The sequence below is a fragment of the Benincasa hispida genome, chromosome 4 (assembly GCF_027475165.1).
Source record: "Benincasa hispida cultivar pf3 chromosome 4, pf3_genome.v1.1, whole genome shotgun sequence".
Taxonomy (NCBI): domain Eukaryota; kingdom Viridiplantae; phylum Streptophyta; class Magnoliopsida; order Cucurbitales; family Cucurbitaceae; genus Benincasa; species Benincasa hispida.
Window position 1 is genome coordinate 9,839,021 of NC_143481.1, and position 9,305 is coordinate 9,848,325.

General features: G+C 33.3%; 1 pseudogene; it reads left to right on the plus strand.

The window, feature by feature from the left end:
* The first annotated feature begins 7,171 nt into the window (after window positions 1-7,171).
* LOC120076763 (putative carbohydrate esterase At4g34215) lies at window positions 7,172-8,013 on the plus strand (annotated as a pseudogene).
* Window positions 8,014-9,305: the final 1,292 nt, after the last annotated feature.

Here is a 9,305-nt window from a genome sequence, read left to right on the forward strand (position 1 = left end):
GTTTATGCCTCTCAACTGTTTATGTAAATGTCTCAATGAAAGCCAACTGCGATTTCCCTCTAATATGTCTCTCTACTCCTAGATTTGTGCCTTTTTATATGTCTATGGCCTTTGAAATTCGATTTGATTAATGGTTTTGTTGTATATGATACATTTTTTAATTATTTGAAGTTCTAGTGCAGAATTACTTGCTACCTTTTGTGATAACATCCTTAAGAAAGGTATAAGTGAGAATCTGAGCGATGAAGCAACTGAGGAGCTAGTTCATCTACTAAAGTAGTAGATAAAACTAGTACATTTGGTCAGTCACATCCTTTTCAAGAGTTGAGAATGCCTCGATGTAGTGGGAGGGTTGTTCATCAGCCTGACCGTTACTTGGGTTTTACAGAAACATAAGTCGTCATACCTGATAATGGCATAGAGGATCCATCGACCTATAAAAGGCGATAAAAGATGTGGACTGTGATCAGTGGGTCAAAGCCATGGACCTCAAAATGGAATCTATGTACTTCAATTCTGTCTGGAAACTTGTAGATCAACCAAATGATGTAAAACCAATTGGTTACAAGTGGATCTACAAGAGAAAATGAGACCAAGCCGGTAAAGTACATACTTTTAAGGCTCGACTTGTGGCAAAGGTTATACCCATAGAGAAGGAGTGGACTATGAAAAAACTTTCTCTCCTGTTGCCATGCTTAAGTCGATTAGAATAATCTTATCCATTGCCACCTTTTATGACTATGAAATTTGGCAGATGGATGTCAAGATAGCCTTTCTAAACGGCGATCTTGAGGAGAGTATCTATATGGCTCAACCAGAGGGGTTTATTGCACAAGGTCAAGAACAAAAGGTTTGTAAGCTTCAAAAATCCATTTATGGGTTGAAACAAGCTTCTAGATCTTGGAATATAAGATTTGATACTGCGATCAAATCTTATGGCTTTGAACAGAATATTGACAAGCCTTGTGTTTACAAGAAGATCGTCAATTCTATTATAGCGTTCTTAGTTTTATATGTTGACGATATTCTACTCATTGGGAATGAAGTAGGTTACCTAATTGACATCAAGAAATGGCTAGCAACGCAGTTCCAAATGAAAGATTTAAGAAATGCGCAGTATGTTCTCGGGATTCAGATTATTTGAAACCGCAAGAATAGAACACTAGCCATGTCTCAAGCAACTTATATAGATAAAATGTTGTCTAGGTATAAGATGCAGAATTCCAAAAGAGGTCTATTACCTTATAGATATGGAATTCATTTGTCAAAGGATCAATGTCCTAAGACACCTCAAGAGGTTGAGGATATGAGACACATTCCTTATGCTTCTGTAGTAGGGAGCCTGATATATGCAATATTATGTACTAGACCTAACATATGCTACGCAGTAGGGATAGTCAGTAGATATCAGTCCAATCTTGGATATGAGCATTGGACTGCCGTTAAAAATATCCTCAAATATCTTAGGAGAATGAGGAACTTCATGCTCGTGTATGGTACTAAGGATTTGATCCTTACTGGATACACTGACTCTGATTTTCAAACTGATAAAGATGCTAGAAAGTCTACATCTGGATCATTGTTCACTCTTAATGGAGGAGCAGTAGTGTGGAGAAGTGTAAAGCAAAACTGTATTGTAGACTCCATAATGGAAGCTGAATACGTAGCTACTTGTGAAGCAACAAAGGAAGCAGTATGGTTGAGGAAATTCTTGACAGATTTGGAAGTAGTTCCAAATATGCATCTGCCTATCACCCTATATTGTGATAATAGTGGTGCAGTTGCAAACTCAAGAGAACCAAGAAGCCACAAGCGTGGCAAGCATATTGAGCACAAATACCATCCGATCCGGGAGATTGTACATCGTGGAGACGTTGTAGTGTCCCAGATATCTTCTGAGCAAAACATTGCTGATCCTTTTACAAAGGCCCTCATGGCTAAAGTGTTTGAAGGTCACCTATAGAGTCTAGGTCTACGAAGTTTGTAAACTAGGACAAGTGGGAGAATTTTTGGGTATATGCCCTAGTTTATTTTATTCATATGTTTATTGTACTCATATATTTCTCACTTAAATTCAACATTGTGATACTCCACTAGGAGTTTTAGTCCAAGTGGGAATTTGTTGGATTTTATGTCCTAAACCTCGTAGTTTGTAAATTAATAAATATATTCTGTTTTGTTTTTCGATAAATTTATTATTGAAATTGTAATCTTGAATCCAATAAACTAAGGTCCTGAGGCTATTTAATGTAGTTTGAACTTTATGTAGTGACATAAAGGTGGATCAAGTTCAAATATATAGCCAAAATGGTCTATAGTATATGAATAAAGTTGGGCGCCTTATTATGGGGACACTATGGATGCGGCCCACTTTGTAGTTAGTACAAACGATGTGATCCTGAATCGTTCATATAGAAATATGTGAGTGGGGGCATCCTATTAAATATTTTACATAAGACTGAACCATGAAATAATCACTTTTTACGTTTTAAATACCGTTTTATGTATAAAACTGAATATTTCGTTAATTGATAACCTAGGTAACTTAATCTTAATCCTGAGCTAACTATGAACTCCTGATCACTCAAAATTATCCTTAGATCTGTATAGGTGAGGGCAACTCAATATCGTTGGCCCAATAAGCCTCCCATTTCAGGGGTAAGATCGGGTGGATAACTGGGAACATAGGGTGCAAGACGGAATTCACTCCTACTCGTTATAGGGACAATAGATAGGTTGTTCCCTTTAGTACTAAATCTAGGTCTTGAACAAGGGGCCCCACCCTCTCCTTGGTCCGAGAGGGATTCGGTTTATAGGTTGGACCTTAAACCAATTGTTCATTAGAGGATCAGTGGAACTTAAGGAACAAGATGTAGTCTTGAGGGTAAAATTGTTTTTATGACCCAGTCGAGATTACGAACAACCTGTGAAGGATTAACTTACTAATCATGGTTATATCAAATGGACACAAATATATCTATAGTAAGGGAAGTGCAACTATGGGACTTTAGTGGAATGACCCATTAGTTAACAAATGTTGATTAGCTCCGTCTAAAGAGTTTAGCTAGCTAATCTCGGATCGTTGGAGCCCATGATCTATAGGTCCATTAGGTTCCCCTACTAGCTTATATGGAATAAACTTAGAACAGTATGATAGAATAATTCGAATTGTATGAATTAGGTAGAGAGAGAAACCGACAAGTATATGTGATATAGTGATCGGGTTTTTCAGCTTAGAAATACAGATTTAATATTTAAATGTGATTTAAATATCAAGAATATGAATACGTTCATATTTGGAAGCTCGAAAATGATGGAAATGGTCAAAGTTGTAAAAAGTCAAAGAGTTGACTTTTGACTTTGAAAAGTCAAAACTTTGACCGACCTTATATTCAAATGTGATTTGAATTTCGAGAAAATGAATGCGGATTCATGCTCGGGAGGTCAAAATTAGTCAACATGGAAAAAATCATAAAAAGTCAAAATGTTGACTTTTTGGTCAAAGCTTGACTTTGACCAAATGACTATTTTTCCCTTTGACTATAGTTAGTGGGAAAATTCAAACTTTTGTTGGATAATTCCACTAACAAAATAATGGGCTGGGTGTTGGCTTATAGTGGAGACATTAAGCTCACTAAGTGAGTGGATTCTAGGTGTTGGGTTTTTTGTGAAGTTTTTTCATGCAATTGTTGCATGCTTTTTTCTATAAATTGGACTTTTCAATTTAGTTAAAAGACTTTTGCCATTTTGAAAATTGGGCTGGAAAATTACAACTTTGTGAAAAAAGAAGGAAACACCCAAACCTACTCAAAATTCCATTCCTTATTTTCATCTCTTTTCTCTCTCTCGGTACTCTTCATCCACCGGGTCTCACAACTCGGTTCTGAGTTCAGAGGATAGTAGGTCAACTCTAGTAGTGGTCCAAAAGAGTTTGGGTCGAGATTCAACGAGAAGAAGCGACTTTCGGGAGCTTCAAAGGTAGCATCTCTACACTTTTAATTCACTATTTTTTCCTTCATGATACATGCTTATTTCCTTTAATTTAAGAGCAATTAGAGTGTAATTAGGTCCTAATTCCACTGCTATGTCTTGTGTTCCATCAAAATATATGTATTGGAAGAGTTCTGTAAGGGAATGTGAATAATCAAAATACTCAACATTGTAAGCCTCTATTTAGAATGTTTGTTTGTCGAGAGGGAGAATGCTTTGGCATTATAAGGATTTAAGAGAATTATGCCTGTTTAAAACTGACATTAAAGCCCGAAATTCTTCTAGTGTGTATTCAATCATGTTGCTCCATGTATAATTTTAATTTATTCAATAATCGCTATGTTTTGAAACTGACTTTACCCGATGTTTCTTTTACACTGTGTAATGAATCTAAAAAAAGCCTTATACAATTCCAACTCCTCTATTAGAAAAAAAAAAAAAGTTTTCTTCTTTTGATTAATTTTTTTGTGCAAATGAACTATTTGATTGTGGTTTTTTTATAATGTATTGTTCAAAATTCTATATAGCATGTTGTATCTAGTTTTTAGATGGTGCTAAGCTTAAAGCTCTAGTCACTTACTTATGCAAAGTTAAAGAATCTTTTTTTGTTCCCTTTCTTGTTTTTCACCATTTTGGCTTATATTACTTGTTCATTTGCAGGTATTGTGATTGTTTGGCCAATGGGATGTATTGTCCTGAGTCTTGTTCTTGTCAAATGTGCTTTAGCAACCCTGAGGATGTAGATATTGTTTTCCAGACCTTTCTATAATAATAGTTTTTCTATATATTTTTCCTTCATGTCGAAGAAAGCACTCGATATTTCATCTATTGTTCTTGTAGGTTCTTGAATATATGTATTGGAAGAGTTTTATAGGGGAATGAGAATAATCAAAATGCTTGACATAGTAAGCCTCTATTTTGTTTGTTTGTTTGTTGAGAAGGAGAATGATTTGGCATTATAAGAATTTAAGAGAATTGTGCCTATTTCAAGAAAACTCCTGCTTCCTCAGTTATACTCCTATGAGTTTAGGTTTAGTTCATATTGATTGAAGTTGCCTCACATTTGTGTTCTCTCAATCTCTTCCTCAACCATAACATGATGTATATTGAAACTTTCCTTGTAGGTTGGTCTTGGAATTCAAAAGAAGGTAGTGTGGTTATCCATTATATCATCTCCCTCACCTCCATAATCTATTGATTTCAAAAGAAGGTAATTTGGTTATCCATTATGCTGTTAGCAAAATAGTTTATATTCATTCTATTGGATATTTAGTATTGATATGACCATTTTCTTTTCTACTTGAATGTATCTTCATTAAGAGTATGTGATTGTGATATGACATGTTTTTGGATGTTTTGCCTGTTAGTTGATTCTACTATAGGAAAATAGTACTCATTTGTAGTATCAATTGGGTCTAGAAGGCATTGGACTAGCGTAGTTGGCTAGAGAAAATAGTACTCGTTTGTAGTATCAATTGTGTCTCCGCCAGATCTGCGTGTCTCTGCTGAAGCACCACAACCATGCTTGCAATGAAGAGGTGAGTAAACATATTGCAATCAATTATTTCTCTTAAGGCCATTGGCCTCTTTGTAGTTTACATTGGATTAGAATGTAAACATACTGGATTAGAATGTAACACCTGTTTATGACTCATGGGTACTATTTATTTGTAGTTTAGATCTGATTCAAGGTGCTTGCGTTTGTGAGTTGCACTATGGTAGTTTTTGTGACAACTTTTGAGATTTGAAGTACATTGTGAGCTAAATTTGCTTATTGATGTATGTGTTCTTGAATATTCATTTTTTTGGGGAATTCTGATAGTTCTGTTGAGAACAAGTGATTGTGAAATATTTTTAAGAGTGTATTTCTTTGAATAGGTTCAAGGTAAATTTTTGGTTTTGTTGTGGTAGCATCGTTATGCTGCCAAAAATTTTCCATCGTCTTCGTATCTCATATCTAGGTAACCAAGCTTCTCTTCTTCAAGATCTTGAAAAAGAAGATTCTCTCATTTATTCAACTATTGAGTTTTCTTATTTTGCAGGTGCAACAAAGGAGTAAAGATTTGGTATCACAACCTTTTTATGCTTTTTCTTGGGGAACTCTAGATCCAACACATTCACTACAAGAATTTTGCCTTGAATTTACTATTTATACACATTCCCAATAAACATGGTTAGTTGAATATGAATTATGATCACATTTTCACTTTCAATCATTTGTCTTAAACCCTTTTTGTTTGTGATCTTTTGACAATAGTGGTCAGATAAAGATGCCTAACCAGATACTGCTGAAGCTGGGGGTCTATTCAAGAAAAATTATGAAGGAATCCATACTTACCAAGTGGAGAGGGACAGTAAACTCATAATGTTTGTATTACTTATAATTTGTGTTTTTAATGGCTGAATTATTGTACGGCCTTTTAAATTATAATTTTATAGCAGAATTTGCGGATTAAATGTAATAGATTTGCAATCCATACATAAATAATATATCATAGCCACAGTATTCGATGATGATGTATCATGTTATACTTTTTTATCAAAAAATAGATTCGGCAATGAAATTTAAAAAAACGGAAACTAATTGATAAAATGGACAAATTTTGGGTTTCATTGTCTATTAAAATGACTTCATTTGATTCTTGGGCTTCAGTTGCAACCGACATTAAATCGACATTAAAGGGCTTTTATCTTTACAAATATACTTCATGAACTAAATTTTTATATTTTTATCTCATAAAGAAACGTCTTCTATTTAAGAGAATGGAAGAGAAACTTAAAATAGTATGTAATCAAATGGAAATAAACATGAATTCGCCAAGTTTTTTTATATATACCTTTACAAATAAACGGTTAACAGATTTATTTTGTGGTGGTCCAAAATAATTAAATGCGAAAAACACTCATAGTCCACAAATATTCACCTATAAAAATGAACTTTCAAAACTAAATATGCTAAACTTAGAATTAATTTGAATATAAAAATTGAGGGCCACTAACATAGAAAGACGGAGGTAAAGATCAGCCAACAAAACAAAAGGAAGAGGGAGCAAAATTTCAATAGGAAAGTAGTTGTGTCTGTGCAAATAGACACAGAGGAAAAGTTACAACCTTTTTTAGACAAGTACACCTATTTTACACTTTTCTTCTGTGTCTACTTACACAGATACAAAAGATCAAAATGGCTTTATTAAAGTTATCAATCTTGCTATGTACAATACTATTAGGTTCTTCCGTTTCGAGGGCTGCTTCTCCTAACAACATATTCATCCTAGCTGGTTAGAGCAATATGGCTGGCCGAGGTGGGGTTGAAAATAATCAAGTGCGACAACTTGAGTGGGACGGGTTAATCCCACCAGAATGTCAATCTAACCCATCCATCCTACGATTAAACCCTGCACTCCAATAGAAGATGGCATGAGAGCCTCTACATGAGGGAATCGACATCTACAAAACGGTTGGGATTGGTCCAGGAATGCCATTTGCTCACTAGTTATTAGCAAAAGTAGGGCCAAAAGTAGGCACAGTGGGTTTAGTTCCTTGTGCTAGAGGTGGCACCATAATTGAACAATGGATTAAAAATCCTAGCAATCCTAATGCAACATTTTATAAAAATTTTATTGAACGAATCGAAGCATCATATAAAGACGGTGGGGTTGTGTGTGCTCTTTTCTGGTTTCAAGGGGAGAGTGATGCAGCTCTGAGTGACATTGCTAATAGATACAAAGACAACCTAAAGAACTTCTTCACCGACATTCGCAATGATATAAAGCCTAGATTTTTACCAATGACTTTATGATGAAGCATGATACTCATGATTTACCGGCAGTAAGGGCAGCACAAGATGCAGTCAGTAAAGAGCTACCGGATGTGGTGACCATCGATGCCTTGAAATTACCTATAAACCTTGACATGCATGAAAGTTTTAACCAAGATCATGGTCATTTCAATACTACAACGGAAATTACTTTGGATAAATGGTTGGCTGATACCTACCTCTTCCACTATGGTCATTTACTATAATTATATTATTTATCATTTTCTAATCTCTATTAAATTTCTTATCTATCCCAATAAAACATCCTTTACCTCTCTCTTTCTTTAAATCCCATTTCTATTGAATCTTAATTTAATAAATACACACCACATTTTATTATTATTCTTTTTATAGTTCTTCATTTAAATAATCAATAATTTAAAAAAAAATTGTAAAATAGTAGAGCTTAAATGCGAGTAGAATTAAATATATCGATTCCAAATGTTTTACCTGCTTCTTTCAACATAACATATTCAAGTTTCATCCATCCCGATTTAAACTAAACTAATAATAATATTAAAATTAAAAATAATATTGAGTGTTTTAAATTTGTGCATAAATTTATGAAATAAAACTTGAAAATTATAACATGATTTTTTTTTTACGTATTTGGTATAATTTAAGATAACAAAAAAAAAAAAAAGACTAAAGATAACAAACACTACAAGAAATAACATATATGATAGCTAACGAAAAAATCTATAATAGACTTTTTATAACTTTTTTCAAAAGTTCTGACAGCCCATGTTATTAAAAGTTTGAGACTTTTTATAGTGTTTTTCTAAAGCTATAATGGATGCTATTATAAAGTATGAAGATACAGCTTATAAACGATGCTATAAAAATATTTGATAATGTTTTTTTATTAAAGCTATAATATGTTTGTATAGCTAAAATAATGTGTTGTCTTTAACATATAATAGCCTTTTTTCAATGCTATAATATAGTATTTATAGCTGTAATTGTATGCTATAGTAATGTTATTTAATCCTTTCCAATTATTATAATTATTATAATAACCTTTTAATAGCATTTCGTTTTTGCTATATAAATCTTTCAATAACTTTAACTCATGGCTATAAAAGAGATAAATTTTTTTCAAAAATAATTTTTAATTATTAGATTTTGATAAATTTTAGCTAGAATATACACACATAATATACTTCATAACATAATAAATACTAATAACTTCCATTCATAATCTATCAACATTACAAAATAAAATATTCAATAATTTCCTAAAATAAAGTTGTGTCTAAATGATACAATCTAGATAAAATATTTAGTGACCATACCAACAACATAAGTTAGTCCTCCAAATACAAAGGGTTCAAAATCTGCCAAGTGTTCAAAATTCACCAGGTGTTCAAAATACAAAGTATTCAAAATTCTCTAAGTATTCAAAATTCGTAGTTGAGCTGTCATTGTTGGTTCTCTTTTCTTTGGTAAGGCATCATGTCATTCAGAATCGGGATCAGAATCATCGACGACAAAAATA